Source organism: Manis pentadactyla, chromosome 4 (genome assembly GCF_030020395.1).
Source record: "Manis pentadactyla isolate mManPen7 chromosome 4, mManPen7.hap1, whole genome shotgun sequence".
NCBI lineage: Eukaryota > Metazoa > Chordata > Mammalia > Pholidota > Manidae > Manis > Manis pentadactyla.
The window spans coordinates 137,840,482-137,860,268 of record NC_080022.1 but is presented as its reverse complement, the minus strand read 5'-3'; positions in this window follow the sequence as shown (position 1 = coordinate 137,860,268).

Here is a 19,787-nt window from a genome sequence, read left to right as displayed (position 1 = left end):
TTGGTTTGGGTTACACAATACATGCATTTGTCAAAAACTTGTTGAAGGCTACACTTAAGATCTGTGCATTTGACTCTATGTAAAATTTGCTGCCAAAAGTAAAACTGCTCATAAATACTGAACTCTGGTTGCTGATACACATTCTGAAATGCTTAGGAGTGAGGTGTACTAATATGTACAACTTGTTTTGAAATGCCTCACAAATAAGATGTCTTGGCGGGTGGATGGAAAGATGGAGAGATGGTTAGATAGGTGATAAAGTCAACGTCACAGAATGTTAACAGTCGTAGAGTCTGGGTGGTGGGTATGTGAGTGCTCCTGTGCAATTCTTCAACTTTCCTTATGTTTGAAAATTTCACAATAAAATGTTAGAAAAAGTGCAAATAGAAATGAAATAAACATGAACATGAAAAAGCTTGAAGCAATCTGTGCCTTCAATTAGTTTACATTCTGGTGGGAGGAGAAAGATAGTATTTAGGATATTAGATGGTGATGCGATAAATGCTTTGAAAAGAATAAAGCCGGGGATGGGATTGGGAATGCTGGGGTGGGGGGGGCACTGTGATGTAAAAGAGATTGTCAGGAGGTGCCTGAGAAGGTGAGGGGGCTGGTCATGCAGGTGTCTGGGAGACCATTTCAGGCAGAGGGGATGTTACCGGCAGAGGTCCCAGGCCAGGTATGCAGCACATTAGAGAAACAACGAGGAGGACAGCTTCTCTGAAATGGAGGGAGATGGACCAGAGAGCAACTGGGCCCTGGAAGTCCCATGAGAACTTTGCTTCTACTCTTTGAGCAGAAAAGACTGGTATTTGAAAAGACTCCCTGTAGTGGTTCTGTGGAAGACAGAGTGAGGGTGGGTGAGAGCAGAGGTGGGAGAAGCACAGGAGGCCCTTGCAGAGGGCCAGGGCTGAGGTGGCCGGGACAGGGTGGAAGCCACGGGGTGTTCAGAGGTGGTTAGCTTCTTGGTACTCTTCAAGGTAGAACGAACAGGATTTGTTTGTCGTGCAGAGGTGAGGAGGGAGAGGAAGAGAGGAGTCAAGGTGACTCCAGGGCTTTGGGCTGAGTGACGGGTGGACTGGAGTTGCAGTCGCCTGGGAAGGGCGGCTGAGGTGCAGGAGTGAAGGGGTGGTGGGAGGGCAGTACTAATGTTCATTCGCCACAGGGCAGGTGGCAGGGGAGACAGAGCATGGGGCCCTGAGCCACACAGAGTTGGGCTGAGTATGAAGGTGGCCTCCAGCTGGAGCCACAAGTTGCGGCCAGGTCCCACAAGAAGACACAAGGACCAGCCTGCCCTGCCAATCCTGGCTTTGCTGGTCCCCAGGGACTCGCTCTGGCCTGGCTCTGGAACTGAGTTTTGGAGGGGGTAGTACTTACACTGGCCAAGGCTGCCCAGCAATCCCATTCTTCTTTCCCCCTTAGGGCAATGTGAGTGACCCACTGGTAATGTAAAGCTTGCCTGCCCAGAGGACTGCTGGTGTTCCCAGCAGTAGGTCCTGACATCCCTATAGCCCTCCACTCAGAGGCAGGGCCAGGTTCTAATGTCTGGTGGGGTGGGGCTGGGGAGGGGCACAGAATAAAAACTAACATTAGGTAAACTGGGACTGTTGTTCACCCTCCTTCAGGACACGGCTCACAGTCCTCTTTATGCACTATTTCCTCTGAAGTCTTTTCATGGCACTCTGGACAATTGCCACTTCAACATATCACCTTTGAAATGTTGGTTTAGGATGAATGACTGCTTCCCCTACATAATATCCTCCTTGCCAGCTATACTTTCAACCCACTTTCTGTCTGTTGGGGGTGGTGGTGTGGGTGAAGAATCAGAGGTACTTGTCCTCAGGGAGGGGACAAATTCTGCCATGTGTCCAAGGGTAATGGGCCAGTATATAGGCCAACCACCAGCTGGTGAGGCTCACGGGTCAGGCTGCCGTTGGCCTGGCCGTCCTGATGACCACAGGGCTCTGGCACCATTGAACCTGGAAGCAGACAGTGTATTTGGCTGAAGAGAAAGGCCACAGCGGAGCAGAGCTCCCTGGCAGGAGGCCCACTGAATTTGTAACTCTTTCCTCTGTGATGGGGCCAGACTTCCCACCTCAAATCAGACCCAGGATGTTTTGTTAAAAGGAGAAACAGAGAATAATATGGATTGTCCATGTTTTGTAATAACTAAACTCCAATAATATACCTAGTTAATTTAGTACAGAAGGGAAAAAACAATCCCCACTGCAAATATAGGTTACAGAAGACAGAGGAAGAAATTATATTGTAACATGTGAGGATGCTAATTTGATATGTTTGTACTATAAATACCATAGCATCCCATTAGCCTAGAATGCAGAATTGCTCTTTCCTGCTTATTGGACTCAACCCTTCCTGCCTTTTCGTGGCACAGAGACTTTGAATAAAAAATGGAAATATGACCAGAAGGAAAGTTTTTTTTTCTTATTTAAAGTTGCAGAATAAAAACATGATTTAATAAAACGCAAAGCAATCTACAATTATCTGTATTTAAGAGATATGCAATGGAGGCATCTTTGTCCTGTGGGGCTTCTGAAAATAGCAACTGAAGAAAAATTAAATCTTTAGTTTGTTGGAACAGAGAGATCAGATGGGTAGTTTTGATCAATCCCCAAATCATCTTTTAAGTTGCTGACTTTCTGGGTCATTGCACATGGTGCAGAAACCACCGTGTGGGCTGCGCCAGGTTTTCAGAACTCAGCATTCCTCTCTCAAGGAGACGGAGTGTTTGAAATATATCTGTGATTGAAAATACTTAAGTGTGAGGCCTCCAGCATTCTCCCCTTTCAAGGTGACAGTAATTGAAGGATGGCGCCATGCAATTCTGACATTTATAATTCGGCTGCGGAAAAGGTCAGCTTCCTTTTGGATGCACATCGGAGCCAGCGGGAGAGGCGCTCTGAGATGTCACATTACGTGTTTGATATTTTCAGGGATGCTTTGATTAATAACAGCTTCAATTTGCAATATATAATTATAACCCCCTACTCTCTACTCTATGAAATGACAGGCTCTAGAGAAATAGAGCCATAGTTTCCAACACAGAAGGGTTTGAATGGAGGCCCATGAGAACTTGGGGAGAACAGCCTGCATGAGAAATAATCTCTCTTTCTCCTTAGGGAAAGCCTAGTACTATCTGTGGATTTTAGGCCAGATCACGTAGGACCTGGAATGTCAAGCTCAGTGGTTGGACTTCATGTGGGGGCCAATGGGGAGCCATGGATGACCTGCAAGCAGGTGGGTCTATGGTTATATTTGATCTTTTGAATGTGCACTCTGGTTGCCTGCCATATGGTGATGGATTGGGGGTGGGCTGGAGGCTAGAGGGTGGAGGTGGGAAGCCAGCCAGGAAGGGGCTGAAGGTCTGTGTGAAGCAAGTAGGGGGGCATGCAGAGAAGGCATTCATGGGAGACATACTCGGGAGGCTGAAGCAGCAGATCTTGATACTATGTTGGAGAGCAGAAGAGCTTTGAGGATGACTCTGAGGGGCTTCCAGCTGATGGAGTGACCATGCAGTCTTTCTTTAGGAAGTTCTGGCCAGTGGTGTCTTCTTAGGTTTTCTTAGAGAGAGACTGTGTGAATCAGAGCAGTGCCTGCTCGTGCTGGATTCCTTCAGGTCAAGAACAGATCGTGACAATTGTTCTGCGTATTGGGCGTCCTAGCACAAGAATATGCCTAGGATGAAGCTTCACTGCAGTGTCTGGGCCCAGGGGTGAAAGCATCAGTTCCAGAGATTAGCTGCCCTGGGGCCTGGGGAGGAAGGCCTGGGCTGCCTGCTCTCCTGGGAACAAGATGGGACCCCAGCTGTGTGGAGGGAAACCATGCACTCCCACACCAGGGCCCCTTGTACAGTATTGAGTGCTCCTGAGAGGACTGGATGGGGTTAGGGTTTGGTATGTTGAAGGGGTCAAAGTTCAGCTTCTGATCAGGACATAGAGCAATCTGTGGCCAGGTCAGGCTTAGTCCTGTGGCCAGGGCCAAAGTTCAATGACTGGTCAGGAATGAGGCTCAGTCTGGAACTGGGTCAAATCCTCATCATGGAGCTCACTGCCTGGGTTTGTAGGGGGAACTGATTTGTCAGGGGGGAACTTGAAACAGTAGAAGTCAGGGACATTTCTTCTTTCCAGATGGGTGGTTTATATAAAGACAAGTGGGCTTATTGATAAGCATGCAGACACTCCCGTGAGCCTCAAATGTTTGGATCCCAGACGATCCTTGGAGATTGCTTTGGATGGGATGGGTCTCAAAGCACCTGCCTCAACCATAGTCTATGCCAAGGAATTCCATGTGGGAACTGTGATTCCCACCATCACCATGAAGGCTGGATCTGGGTCTGGGAGCTGGCATCTGATCTTAGGGCAGCTAGTCTCTGGGTTGGGCATGGCCACTGAAGAGCAGCAGCAGGAATAATAATGCAGACCGGATCAGTCAGATCTTTTCTCTGGTTTAAATTCAAGATACAGAGATTCATTAGCTGGTAGCAGGAACAGAAGCAGAGAGAGAGTTAATGGGGGTGCTTTGGAGTGGTCATCCTCCAGCTTCTGTGTTAGAGGGTCTGGATGCCCGAACGGCCTTCCGATTCCTACAGGGCTTTTCTGGCCCTTTGGGAGGCAGCCAGGTGTGATGCCATCATCCCCGAGAGGCCTGGCCACAAGTCAGAGACTCCCACCTATCTCCCCAATCCCCTTTGTCCCTCAGTGAGTATCTATTTTTCAAGGTGACTAGACTCGGCTCTTTGCAAGCAAGAGAAGGAGGTTGGGTCAAATGTCAAGCTAAACACCTGTTTATCTTTTTTGCTCCAAATTCCTAGATGTGATAGAAAAGGTAAAAATTATTCAAAATGGCCGTGGAGAAAATGAAGCCTACTCTTGGTGGATCAGACATTATTTTAAGAACTCTTTAGAAGATGGAAAGCAAATGGAATAGAATTGATAGCAAGCACAGCTGCAAAAAATTGGGAGTGCCAAGTCTAAGGGCGTGCCAAACTCAGGAAGGGCTGCTAGGGACCAAGAGAGAGCCAGGGGACAGCCGTGGTCATGAATGTTGGGTGTGGAGAAGTGGCAGGCAGTTTGGCCCCTTTCTCCATCCCGTGTCCCCAGGTGGGAAGTGATGGGTGTGGTTGTCTGGACTTGAGAGGCAAGGCCTCTATGGGTGGTTTGGTTGCAGAAGAGACACATTTGAAGCAGGGATTGGTGAGCTCAGTGATCAATCTGAGGAACTCTAAGCCCAGTGCGCAAGGACAGAGAATCAGACTTTGAGACTGACCTCCAGATCACGAGACCTGGCAAACGGATAGGCAGAAAGAAAGAAATGGAGGAAATCCTTAAAGAAATAATATTAAAAAGAATTTCCGGGGCTGAAGAAAGATTTTTTTGTGCGCAACTCAATGTTGTCTTCTATAAAATGGATATAATCACAGTACATGGGTTCATGGAAAGTATTACTAGGCTGGCTATGTGGTAAACCTCAAGGCCAGCTATTAACATTGTAATTGTTGTTACTATTATTGAAAGAGGCCAAAGGGCCAGTGTGTTGAATAAAAAATTCACTAAAACCCAGATAATCACAGAAAAATTTTGTAACGCCAGGGATAAAGAGACATGTCATCAAAACCTTTCAGAAAGAGCAAAAGATCAAAGGAGAGAGAGATTCTCTAAAAAATGATAAGTATGAGCAAAACTGGATATAGGAACACAAGGAGCCGTGTATTCCAAGCTTCAAGGGGAAATGATTTAAAGCTAGAATTACATATCTTGTCTAAAATGCCCTAGAGGGTGAAGATATTTTCAGATAAGCAAGGATTTAGAAAGCCTACCTCTCATAATCCATCTGGAAAAATTAACAGAGAAATGAAAGATGAATCAAAGCATGCATTGAGATGCAAGATGCAATGGTATGCAAAAGAGTGAGTGAGATTTCAAGTTAAAGATAAATAATCTTTGCTTGTCAAAAATACTGGCAATCTAGAACTAAAATACCAGAGGGTGTAATGTAGGAAGAGACAGAGAATGGGTAGGGAAGAGTGGAAAGAAGCAAAGGATAGTCAGACTTCTATTCTGTTCAAGGGAAGGAAAGTTTTTTTTTCTTATTTAAACTTAGGTATGGAGACTGATCCCTTCTAGGTGTTGATAGAAAATATAAGTTTAAATGTGGATATGGAGTATTGAAGGGTATTCTCTGCAAGAATAGAAAAAAGATTATTAGAGAGGGAAATAGTAAATATTACAGAGGGAAAATGTGGTAAAGATACTTGGCCCATTTAACAACAGGTATTACTATTACCTTCTTCAAAAGTTTAATTTATTAATTGAATTAAATGAGATAGTGCATTAGAAAGCTTGGTGGAAATCATGGCAGATAGGAACCCCTAATAAATGTTAGCTTTTCACAGAGAGGAATCCCTATTGTTTTTGTCACTGTTATTGATATGATTGTTGGTTTAATGGCTACATGGTTATAATAGAAGAAGTACCAGGTTTAGAAGCAGAAAACTTGAGTTCTATTCCTAATTATATCACTTGCTCTGCATATGATCTGGGACAAGGAGCAATTAGGAAATGTATTAGTCAGAATCTCATTTACATTTCAGCTGTCACAGTTAACAATTTGTTTCTTTTAGTTAAGATGCTCTGCTTGGATTTCTTATGCTCCTCAGTGTTCTTTAAAAAAAAAATGAAGATGTTTAGGTCTTCTACAGGATGCTTACCTTTGACCTCATTGCCGGTCACAGTAGGAATCTAGGATTCACCAAGAATGTCCCGGTGCCTTAATCCAGAAGATGAGTGGCTCCCCCACAGAAAGGCAGAAGGAATGCTAATCTGTGAGCCTGACAATATTGCTTCTAGCTGTGAATTTTAGAGACTCAGTACAACACATTTTAGATAGTTTCTTAAAAAAAAGAAAAGAAACAAACAAAACAATGAATGAAAACAGACAGAAAACTAGCGAGAATGGTACAATGAACCCTTTATTCCCATTACTCATCTTCAACAGTACTCAACACATGGGCAGTATCTCGTAAGATGGATCTTTCAGTGCAACCCAGATGCAATGGGCATGGTGTTTCAGGATGCTTAATGATTCCTGGGATCTAGGCCCCCTTGTATCAGAAGCAAACTACAGCCTTGACACGGAAGAGTGAATGAGAAACTGACTTCTGTGCAGAGCAACTAGTTATCTGCATAGGAGGCACGTCTCTGAGAACCAGAGGGTCCAGTCTTGAAAGAAACAGTTAACTGTAGGTCCCATTTAGTGAGCCATTATTCTGAACTAGACCTATGACAGAGTACTTATCACCCTAACACACTATGTTATTTATTCTTAAAAATTCTTATGTCTGTAACACATTATGTTATTTATTCTTCATAAAAACCCTCAAAGGTAGGTACTTATATTATTTATGGAGTAGGAAAAGAGCCTCCATCAACTGAAGGTCAAAGAGCTGGCAAATGACTAAGCCTAGATTTGGATTTGGTCTGACTCCAAAACCTGATACTTTCAATCTCTTTCCTCTACCATCTAAAGGAGGTCCCAGGAAGGCCAGAAGGAAAGATTTCTTCTAGGGTCTGGACGCCTTGCCCCTCTCTGGTGGTTGCCAGAGGAAAAGACAGAGTGGGCTCTGAAACTACACAGAGCATTGCCTCCACTTGCCCACAGACAGGCTTGGGAAGATCGAGAATTAGCTCTGTGACCTTGAAGGAGAACCATTTAGAAGCTTGGCACATGCTTGGCATAGGGCATCTGAGCCAGTGTCTGATACTAGGGGTCTTGTTTTGCTGAGATCCCTGGTGACCTGGGCGTCTTTTCTGGGCCACGAGGCAGGTTCTTCCTTCTGTGGCTTGTCATTCAACTTAGCCTTTGTGTCAGCCTTCATCTATTCGAATATCCCCACTTGCTTTAACTGCCAAGTCTGAAACTGGACCCAATATTTCAATAAAAGCTTCATTTGAGTTACACTCTGGGGGGGGGATTAATATTATGTTTATAGACAGAATTAATTATTGAGTGAGTTCCAGGGTCCATACATAATGATTTCAACATAGCCCTTATTAATGGGTTTCCTCCCTAGAAATTGAAACTGCTATTCAAAAATTGGTTACCCTGTAGTATCTACTGTAATTTCAGTGAAGGGCTCATTATTTTTGCATATTTCATGCTTCATTTTCTGCTGAAAATGATCCACATTGGCTAATTGTGGATGTGTTGTCTGGGTCACGGCTGCACAGAGGAGATCTCTGTGAATCAATGTGTCAGATTGGTGACTATGCTAGTGTTTCAGATATCTAGGAAACAAGTTTGATAGCATTTATAATGTCACTATGACCCAGCTCTGTTATCCATGGGTGTGGGAAAGATGATGGAGGTCATCAGCAGGACAGTTAGGGTGAGCCTTTTGAGAAGGTGACATTTGAGCAGTGACTTGAAGGAAGTGAACAAGTTTGTTCAACTGACTTCTGGGAGAAGCCAATGGGAAGAGTCAGCATGTGTGCTGGTGTGAGTGAGGAACAGCAAGGAAGCCAGAGGACTTGATCTGAGTGACCAAGAGCGAGCAAGTGGTAGGCAATGAGGTCAGAGAGGTTGCGGAGGGCCAAGTCATCATGGCCTTATGCCAGGCAACCATGTCCTGGTCTCCCAAGATAGTGGCATTTATACCTATTGGTCTGTCATAATTACTAATAGCACCCCATGCCACTCTCCAGAGTGTCCCTTTTAGGACAACACTTATTGTATGGTCACTCTACTCTAGGTCATAGTAGGACCTAAGTTTTTGCTCTGAGTGAAACAGGGTTTGAACAGAAGGATGAGTAGGAAGATGAAAAGGGGTAGAAAGAGGATGCCAGGCAGCGCAAAGAGCTTGTGCAAAGGCCCTGTGGTAGAAGAGGAGGACAAGATCAGATCTGGGTTTTGAATGATTACTTTCGGCATACCATGAAAAATGGGTGGGGTGGGATGGGGCCAGCATAGATGCAGGAAAGAATGGCCACGATCCAGGTCAGGAATGATATTTGTTTATATGTAAGTTGTTTAGCACAGCACCTTTCACCTAGAACTGAAAGTGCCCAATACATGTTATGATTATTATTCATCAAAAACCCAAGTCTCCCAGGCAACAGAAATGTGGGCTCCAGCCTCTGGTTCTTGTCAAAATCAGTTAGCCTGACACCTTCTTGGTAAATACATTTGAACTAAAAGTTAGTATGGTTGTTGGTACCAGGTTCCCTGTAGTAGAACAGCAGATATTGCAATCCTGGCATGACACATCACAAGACCAACGTCTTTGTGCAATTTCAAAGAATTAATCTAATAAATTGCCTCATCCTAAAAATTTGCTAATAAGTAGGGGGTTAATTTCTCTTCTTCTGTGATGCTATCGGATTCTGTGATAGCTACCACATACATTTATATAATTTCACACTCTCAGCAGGAAATAATGAGGGAAAAGTGGTTTTGGCAAATAGTCATGAATGAACTGATCTGAATGCACAAGAGCTGTTAATGTATGTTGAGTCACAGGTGAAGGGTGAAGAGTGGTTTGAGTGGTATGTGAGTCCTGGAGACTCTTCTGATGTTGAAAGCATAGCCTTTTGGGAGTGACTTCATCTTGGCTACTGTGACACTCACAATTGTGAACTCTCTCCCAGGTGATCACTTCAGACTGGAAATTTCTTGCTATCCTGGGGAGGCTTCTGACCCCTGCCACTGGGCTGGGGGCAGGGGTTGGGGCAGGAGTGTGGTGTGTCCAACACCAGCGAACCATGTTCCCTTCTGGGCTCACAGCAGAGACCCTGGAGGATATTTGGGGGACTCCTGGGTCAGATCTGGGACCTGAACCAAGGGGTCAACTTGTTTGGAGCATCAGGCATAGTCCAGACAGAATGCACATTACTGGAGGGCATAGCCTTCAGCCAAAGAATGAGTTAGCATGCTTTGGTGGGGAACAAGAAAGGGAAGGCAGCCCTATTTGGGGAAAGACCAGTGAATGGCTGCCAGTCTGATGGAGCAGCAAAAGCCTGCCCCATGTCTGACAGGAGGTGTATCCTCAAGTCTGTGACCCTCCCAGGTCCAGCTTGTTCAGAGCTTTCCCACTCTGTGGGCCTTAGGTGGTCTTCTCCATGGCCTTCTTCCAGGGTTGAAAAGGCAAAATGGATATTGAACTCACCTACCTCTCTCCAATGTTACTGCTCCACCTAAGACCGCATCGCCATCGTCCTGTTCTTGGATCAGCACATACCTTGAAAGCCAGGAGATATGCTGTTTCACTCTCATTCTTCTGCTTAGCTCAGCCAGCCTCTGTTTGTACGTGTGCACATATGAGTGCAAATATGTATATGTGAGTATATAAGGTAGGTATGTGGTTGCAGGCCTGCCACACACCTGGTTGGTTATTTGCTTTTCCTGAAGACCTATGACCATTATCCCAAATGGTCACATGCTGCATGATACTAAGTGTCCCCTGGTATCCATTCTGTCTTTCTTCTAAACACTAGCTGGGCATGTGGCCACCAAGCTAGAAACTGCATTTCCCAGCCTTCCTTGCAGCTAAGGAAGATAAGTGACCTATGTGACTATATTAGGACCAGTAGGATGTGAGTGAAAGCACCCTGTGCAACTTCTGTGTCATCACCTTAAAGGCAAAGCCGCCTGACCTGGATTCCCTTTGCCACCTTTTGTTTGTTGGGAAATGGCACCGGTGGCAGCAGACACCTTGCGTGCAGAGCTGTAACCTCCATGTTCAGGATGCCAGGGTCTTTGAGTGACCTTGAAGTGTGGGGCCATTTATCCTGCCTAGACCCCCACTGCCTTTGTGAGAGAAAGGAATGATTTTATGTAAGACACCTCATTTCTGAGTCTCTCTGTTACCTCAGTACGTCTGCATTCTAGCTAAAACCCTATGCTCACCTGCCCACCTGCAGTGAAACCTGTAACCTCCCCCAAAGACCCTTTGGAGCTGGGCTCTCCTCTGATCTTACCAGTGGTCCCGTGAGTCAGGCAGGGTACATGGCAACCACCACATTTTTCACATAATGAAACCGAGGCCCAGAGGGGGCTGGGTCTTGTCCAAGGTCACAGATGCGGAGAGGAGACAGGAACCCAGGTCCCCTGCCTCCCAGGGCAGCACTTGTTCCCTCCGCCAGGCTATTGCCTGTAACACTCTGAATCAAGACCATAATGTTGTTATTAAAATATTTACTTGCATGAAAAATTTCTATTACCTGAAACTCATGTATTATAGATGGAATCAGTAGCTTAGAAGGAAATAAACAAGAAGAATCACTTTAATAACAAAAGCTATGCAGATAAATTCCTCATTTCAGCAAGCTCTTGGCGGTCCCAAATAAATATATCATTTTTATCAGGCAAGTGCTCTAGAAACAGTGTCTTCAGGAAGTATGTCAAAATAATCTCTCTGGCTGCTCTCCTTTCCAGAAGAAAGAAATATGATGGTGGCTGCAAAAAGAACAATTAAAAGGAGGTTCCTTACTGTAATGCAAATGGTCATAAAGAGGGGTAATGGCAGGGCTGGATAAGCTGATCTCCATGTGTCTTTCCAGCTCTGCTGGGGAACAGCAGAGGCAGAGCTGGGCTGTGTGAGTCAGAGGTCCAGACTGCACTCACCCACGTTTTGGCTGTGTGACATTAGGCCAGTTGCTCGCCTTCTCTGCGCCTCCATTGACTACCTCATAGAACTGTTTGGGTATGGAGATTTCTTATCAAAGATAGAGAACTGTTCACAAATAATGGGAGACCCCATTTAATATTGTCACTACTGTTACTGCCCAAGTGATGGGCAGAAGACATAAAGGGAGAGAACTCCAGAGAACAGGGGCCTGATAACCACTGGCTGTGGAAGGTGTGTGAATGCTTGCACCCTGTCTTCTGTGCGCCCTCTCCTGTAGATGCACCACCATCCGCCAGGCCTCAGTGGCTGAGAACCAGAGCTGTCTCAACTCCCTGCTCTCCTTTTCCTTTAGCTGGCAGTGAGTCCCCACCACTCCCTGGGACATCTATGTCCCTAACCTCTTGCTATCCCCACACGTCTCCTATTCTGCATGCTCACTGTTACTGCGCCGTATCAGGGCACTATTTCCTCTATTCATGGCTGCCTGCCCCTATATTGCCCCACACTGGCTACCAGTCTTAGCTTCCCAAGGACCAATTATGGCACTCCTTTGCCCGAAAACTTCCCACGGCCTAGAGGATGAAGTCCAAATCCCTCACGTGGCCCTTAAAGCCCCCTGTGCCTCTCTGCCCCAGTGCTGCCCAGCGCCGTAGAATGTCTCAGCCGTCCCCAGTGCGCTGTCTTTAGCGCTCTCATCTGTCTGCAGCGAACATTCCTTCTTCTTCTGGGGCAGCAGCTCATCCTCTAAGGTCCTGCTCACGTGTCTCCTCTGCAGGTGCCCTTCTGGACCCTCAGGGACTGGGGCAAAGTCGCTCTCTCCTGCCCTTCTCTCACAGACACCTATGGGTAGCTCTGTGATTCAGGACAGCCTGCTGAGGCATAGTCACCCAGCCGTTTGCTCTGCAGCCTGGGACAGGACAGGGAGAGAGCACAGCCCTGTCAGCTGGTGAACTCGGCTCCGTCTGACCAACTGGGCCAATGTCTCCGCACTTGGGAAGGGCTAGGAAGTGAGCAGGCAGAGGCCAGAATTCCTGGGAGGTGCAGCCGTCCCTCCTCTTTTCCGGTGAGCTGCTCTGTGAAGCCCACGCCAAGTAGCGAACTTTCCCTTGTCTCCTGCCCTGCAATGGCCTGCCTTTATGCATCTCCATCAGAGGTGACCAACAAAATTGTCCTACCAACAGGATGATTGTGCTATGCATAATACACCAGTAATCAGCTCATCCCCATAGCAACCCGCATTCCTCACTGAGCCATTAGGGTCTCCATCTGAAAGGAAGGAAAAGAAAGGTTTTCTTTTGGATCCTGTTTGTGCACTTCTGTTCTGGGAGGCTCCTGGCATTTTTGGAGATGCAGCTGATGGTTAGTTGTGAACCAGCCCTTTTGTCCACACAGACATTCCTGCGCATGAGGGTAAGACAGTATCCAATACAAACATGTGTCTGCACCACGAAGAGGGACACTGAAGCATCTAAGCTCTAGCCACGTTAATGCTTCTGACCCCAGCAGGAAGCTATAAATATGCAGGAAGTCCTCAAGTAAGATGCCTCAGTCTTCAAGTAAGAAAATGCCCAAGGTATAAGGTTAGAGACTCAAAACCAGTTCTCTGGACATTGATGCTGATGCCCTTGACATAACATCAGCTTGTGAGCATGTGCATATGAGTTTATGTGTGGGGTGTGCATGTGATGGTGCATGCACACACAGCAGTGCACACACAAAGGTATATGCACACTTACATATGTCATGCATGCACATGTGAACGTAGGAGTCTGTAGGTCACTGTTTTAAGCCAAGGGCCCACACAATCAGACAGAGCTGATTTCCCTTGATAATGCCAGTGTACCTCAAAAACTAGCCTGCCAAAGGGAGAAGGAACTTTCCAGTTGTTACTCCCAACTCATGCACTTGACAGAGAGGAGGGACTTGGAAATCATCATCAGCTCCTCCATCAGAGATGACCAACAAAATTGTCCTACCAACACGATGATTGTGCTATGCATAATACACCAGTAATTAACCTTGTAAACTTACTGTTTTGAACAGCTCTCGTCTATATTTTATAATTAATTAGGGGATCCACAAGGGATTGGCTCTGAAGAAGATAATTATGCTTCTTCCTGGGGTTTTTGCTAGTCAAGAAGCATCTTATTTTCTCCGGAAAATTAAACCAGTGCTTCATTATCAGATTGTTTCTAAATGAAGAAAGGACTGGATTTTGACATCATTGCCTCATTTTGCCAAGAGAGAGACAAACTGACAAGCTGTTTTGTCACATGCTTGTTTGAGCAGAACATTCTGAGAAATGTCTCTGGGTCTGTTTGGGAAGAGGAGCTGCCGGGCAGGAAAAATGTCCAAGATGACCAAATGTGACGGGGATATTTGCCAAGTAATCACCCCATGCCTGAAACCAGAGAAAGAGGAAATGTATTTCCATTTTCTGCTCTGAGCCAGAGGGGGCTTGCTCAGAGAAACCAGAGTATAGCTGGTGGGAAATCTATGACAATTCTAAACAGCTATAGGTGTTAGTGCACACAGCAATATGAAATCAACCACCTTTAATAAAATGTTACTCATCACGAGCAGCCTCCTCTTGGGATGACCTTCCCGTTCACACATCTTCTCTCTTCCCAGGAGTTGCTCTCCTGACTCAGTGGTTCCCGGCAGCCTCTCATGCCCTGACCGGAGCTGGTTGGTCCAGAAGACACAGTAGACCTGAGCAGGGCCAGTCACATTCTCTCTACCAGGAACCAGGACTTGTGAACCAAGGTGCGCAGCAGCTGGATGGCTTTGGGCTTGAATGGCACATGGTAAGGACAGTTCCTGGGCCCTTCCTCATCGGAAAAACAGGAGAGGTGAAAACGTGGAGCCAGCCTTTGAAACCAGACCTTTCTGGGTTTGAATCCTGGCTCTGGCTCCTGGTCTGATGGCAACTTCGTGACCTTGAATGTGTGATTTAACCTCTCTGACTTTAGTGTCCTTACCTGGAACATGGAAATTTGGTAAAGAGAAACAAAATTCTTATTTAAAACAATGGTCATAAAGCCACTTCCATTGGTGGTGACGTTTTTCTCTAGGATAAATTGACTTTGGCTCAAAAATATTTGTGTCTTAGGTTTTGAAAACATAGACTTGAGGATATGACTGGGCATTTGCTGACCCAGAAGAGAATTACTTTGCCCTGCATAATGCAGTAAGAACTATAGAGATTCTAGAAGGAGGGGGCGTACAGGAGGAGGAGGCTTCTCATGGGAGTGAGGGCCAAGGAGCTCCAGAAGAAGGGGCAAGCTGCACCCTCTGCAGAGGATTTTCATGTTTCCTTCTCTAGAGCTGCTCCCCCAGAACCCAGAACCCAGAGCTCAGAGCCCAGAAGCCAGAGCTCAGAACCCAGAAGCCAGCAAGAGCTGGCGAGCAGCTGTCATAGTATTCCTACATCCTTCCCTCTCATACATACTTTTCATTCTGCACACAGGCAGGAGAACTCTGGGCAGAGCCTTTGCCAGAAAAGCAGAAGTTTTCAGCTTGGGCTTCACAGTCCTTGACAAGCTTCCAGCCCTACACAGGCCAAGTTTAGACTCTTTAGTGAAAAGAAATGAACCACAGTCCTTAGGTGAGTCTCCTTGGTGGTGGGACCACCACATTTTCCTGGTCAAAGAATATTCTGCACTCTGGGGTCTTCCCTCCTAGGGAAGTGGACTTCTTCTTTAGTCTATAACTCAAGGGATCTCAAGTCCCATCGTAGCAGACAAGTTCAGAGTCAAGACCCCTTATGGATGCATAAGCTCGACATACAACCCACAGACAGCCTTGGCCTTTGCCACCCTCATCCCCCACCACATCACTTCCTTTATTTTTTCCCCCCAAATTCTCAAAGCTAGCTTTCAATCTTTCCAAGTTTTCCCTCTCCCCATATTTCCACGTTCTTCCTCCAATACTGCCAGAATGCTTTCTAGGCGTACAGCACAACTGTCATCCAAGGACTGTCTCATGGAGCTTTTCCTGTTTCATGATTTATGCTCTCATTTATCCCAAGCACACCTTAAGGAAGGGTACATAGCAGGAAAGTCTTCTGAGACCTCCAATATCTGAAGATGTCTTTACATTTTCCTGACCTTCGATAGATGCTTTGGCTGAATGTAGAATTTTAGGATAAAAATTATTCCCTTAGCACCTTGATGGCATTTTCCCACTGTCTTTTGGCATTCAGTGCTGCTGATGAAAAGTTTCTGATGTCAGTTTGATTTTGTTCTTTTGTGGGGGAACTTTTGTCTCTCTGTTTCCCTCTTTCTGGTAGCTTGCTTCCCAGAACAAAGTTCAGCAATTTTTTTTTTCTGTTAAATATTTAACAGATAATAAATATTTTAGACTTTGTGGGACATGTGGTTTCTGTTACAACTTCTCAGTTCTGCTGTTACAGCATGAAAACTCACAAATGAATGGGCATGGCTATGTTCCAATAAAACTTTATTTACAGAAACAAGTGGTGGGCCAGATTTGGTACATGAGCTGTAGTTTGCCTACTTCTGATTTAGAAAGTCAAAGGGCATTCTTATTATTCTTGACATTTTGAGATTTCCCAATGAAATATTTATTAATTTGCTTTTTAAAAAAGTTGATTATCTTTGAACACCTGGTGAGGCTTTCGATGCTGATCCTCATGTTCTTTAGATCTGAGAAATTCCCTAGTTTTCTTAAATAAATATTTTTCTCTGTCTATTTTCTAGGAGTCTCCTTAGTTATCTAACATCTATTGGACCTCTTAGGTTTCTTCAGTATGCCTCTTAGTTTTTTCTCTTGTTTTTTTCCTTTTTGTTATATTTTCTGTGCTATTGGATTTGACATTTGAAAACCATCCTTTTACACGTTTTTACAATACTTTTGGGCATATATTTTTAATGCCCTCTAAGAGTTCCTTCTTGTTCCTTACTTATTTAAAATTTATGGAATCATTTTATTTGATAATAAATGCAATATCTTCTGGATTTCCCCTGAAGTTACTAATTAGGGTTTTTAAAAAAAATTCCTTTCTTGTTCCCGAACTATTTCTAATCCCTTGGGGGTCAGTTTTCCTCTTTAATATTGTTGACTCCTTCCTTTTTTACATTATAAGTTTTTTTCTTAAAAAAACACTAAATTGTCTGGTTGACAATTTATATGTAGACAATTTATATTTAGAATAAGCTATATACAATTGCTTAGGTGCTCTGTGAATATCATGAGGGCTTGTTAAGTGGTGCAATTTGCTTTAAATATTATTGATCAAGGAGCTGGCTTTAGATCTGAGAGATACCTAAATGCCAGATGTGAAGGTTTGTTTTTCTGGGGTGTGGTGGCTTTACAAAAGGTCAACAAAATTTTTGGCATGCAATCTTCCAAGTGGTAGTGGCTGAATTCCACTCTTTTTGAGTGAGAGCTGGGCTTGGTGACCAGATTCTAATGAATGGGATGTGGCAAAACTGACTATGTGTGATGTCCAATATTAGGCCATACGTGGCATTTCTGTTTCCTCTTTATTCTTTCTTTTGGAGGAAACCAGTTTCCATGTCATGAGGATATTTATCTTATGAAGAGGTCCAGGTGAGGCTGAGGCCTTCAGCCAATGGCCAGGTGACTGGGCCACTTGGAAGCAGACCCTGCAGCCCTAGCTGAGGCATCAGAGGACTAGAGCCCACATCTTAAATGCAACCTTATAATAGACCCCATGCCATAACCATCCCATTAAGCTACTCTTGAATTCCTAACCTGCAGAAACTGAAAGATAAGAAATATTTGTTGTTATAATTAAAGTTTTGTGGTAATTTGAGATTGACTCTTATATTTTCCTTAGATATATATGTGTGTGGCTGCTCAATTTTGGTCCAAGAGTGGGTTCAGATTTTCTGTATATTGATAATCAGCTCAACCACCCTGCTTGTAGCTCCATATCTCATTTCCATTTATATGTGAAATTTCTGAGTCCCAATTACAGGGTCCTGCAAGGCAGATTGCTTCCCAGGCTGTTTCTATTTCCATGTGTACACTTAGATGGATGTCCTCCACAAGGCTTCACCTATTACCCCACATCCACCCACTTTCCACCTTCCAGAAACTCATTTATATCTCTTGTCTGCTGATGGCTCTCTTCCTGTTGTCTTCATTGATGTGGATTTATACCTTTCACAAGTCTTTCACTTTCATTTCAATGGGATCCCAGGTGAGAGCGAAGGACTGTGATTGATCTACAATTTTTGATCCCACCTTTCTAGAATAGTCAAAGGTCTAAAACTGAAAGCATACCAAGAAGATATAGGCAAAAGTCAAGATGATAAAGCTTCTCGCTCATTTTCACATCACAAAGAGCTGATAAGCAAACCGTGAATCATGTATGTTTCATTTCTAATCCCAAAGTTTACGGATCTCAGTAAAAGTGTTGGGCCTCAGAAACCAAGGCTGTTTTTAATTGTGGAGCATATTTTGCTTCTAAGCCTTTCATTTCATACCTACAAGTCAGGCTCGTCAGCTATTTCCAAGTGACAAACCTTTGATGAAGGCTGGGAGCCTTAATGAACCAATAATTAGTTTTGAGAACATAAATCGACACAAAAGCACAACTAATACCTTTTTAATTGCTTTTGCTCTTAGAGCTTTTGCAAACACATATCCCTGTGTCTCATGGAATTGGGGTTATCTGTATCTACAACCCTGGCGCTTTGGGGAACCGGAGGCCCCCGGCTTAGAAGGGATGCTGCTGGGCAAAGACCCCAGTATTGGATTAATCCTTTTGCTAACCTAGACCATCCCCAGAATCCCAGGGACAAGAGGTCTGATAAAAATGGAGTTTTCTGGACCAGAGCTTCAAAAAACCAAGGACACAAAAGATCCAGAGGTTTTAAGGGGCAACCTGGGAGGAAGAGGTAGGAAAAGTGGACACAGTGAGGAGCACTAGAATTCTCTTTTGTTAGTTACTCCTTAGTTGAAAAAATTTCTACGTCTCTGTCTCCAAACTTAGCCACTCACTACATGGGATAAAGCTCATTTTCTTTCTTTCTTTTTTTTTTTTTTAAGTGTGAAGGTTGTATTCTTGTGGGGTGATACAGTGAGCAAGTAATCCGATAGAAAAATAAAAAGGAATTCTACAATTTGGTAAATGTATCAAGTGAACAGAGACAGCACAGCGACAGAAAATAATGAGGGAGACCTTTCTTGGGAGCCATGGTTGGGAGTCTGAAAATTATATGTGAAAGGATTGAGAGTTCTTTCTAAAGGATGAAATTATTTGCTAGGGGGAGTTCTGCTTTCTATACTTCTAAATTGTTTCAGTTTTTCTTTCTACAAGGTTGTTTTGTAATAAAAATTAAAAGCCTATTCCGTTTTTTGGGGAAAGGAAGTATCTTGTTCCTATGTCTGGTGTCTTTTAAGTACCGTACTTTCTTTTGCTTATTTGTTCTGTCAACAGACATTTCTAATGCTCTGTCTCTGCCCTGGGCTGGACTATAAGGAAGAAGACTGAAAATACTAGCTCCTGGCCTTGAGGGTCTTACAGTTTAGAGAAGGGCCCAGCCAATGCCTGGCAAAGGTGGCTGCTCAGTAACTATTGGCTGAGTGAATGAATGAATAGGTCATACTGTGTATAAGAGTATGCCTATTTAACTGACTCCCTCACTTGTCATGCTATTCCAGTTTCCCATGTCAGTGCAGAGCTGGAAGCAACTTGAGGGTGAGGACTTTGGTCTGTTTTAATCACCTCTGCGTCTTCAACATCTAGAACAGCACCTGGCACATAGTAGGAACTCAGCAAATACTTGCTGCTTGAATGAATGCTTTTAAGCACCTCTACAGTACATCGCTGGTGTCGGATCACACTCCATAACCAAAGAACAAGCTGTTGTCAGGCAATCCAGCTATGGTTTTGGACATACCACTTCAACTTCCTGAGTCTTAATTTTCTTAGCTCTGCAATGGAGATAACAACATATATCCAGGGAGTTGACATGAGGATTAGCTAAAACAAAGCCTTTATGAGTACTGTGTGTGTTTAGGGCACAGTGCAGTGAGAAGTAAGTAAACCATAGTAATGGCCATTTAGTTTGTTTTCAGCTTTTCACTAGTTGGTAAATATATGTTCACACTTTTCCAATTATTTCCTTTAATAAGTCTGTCTGCATGGAACGGC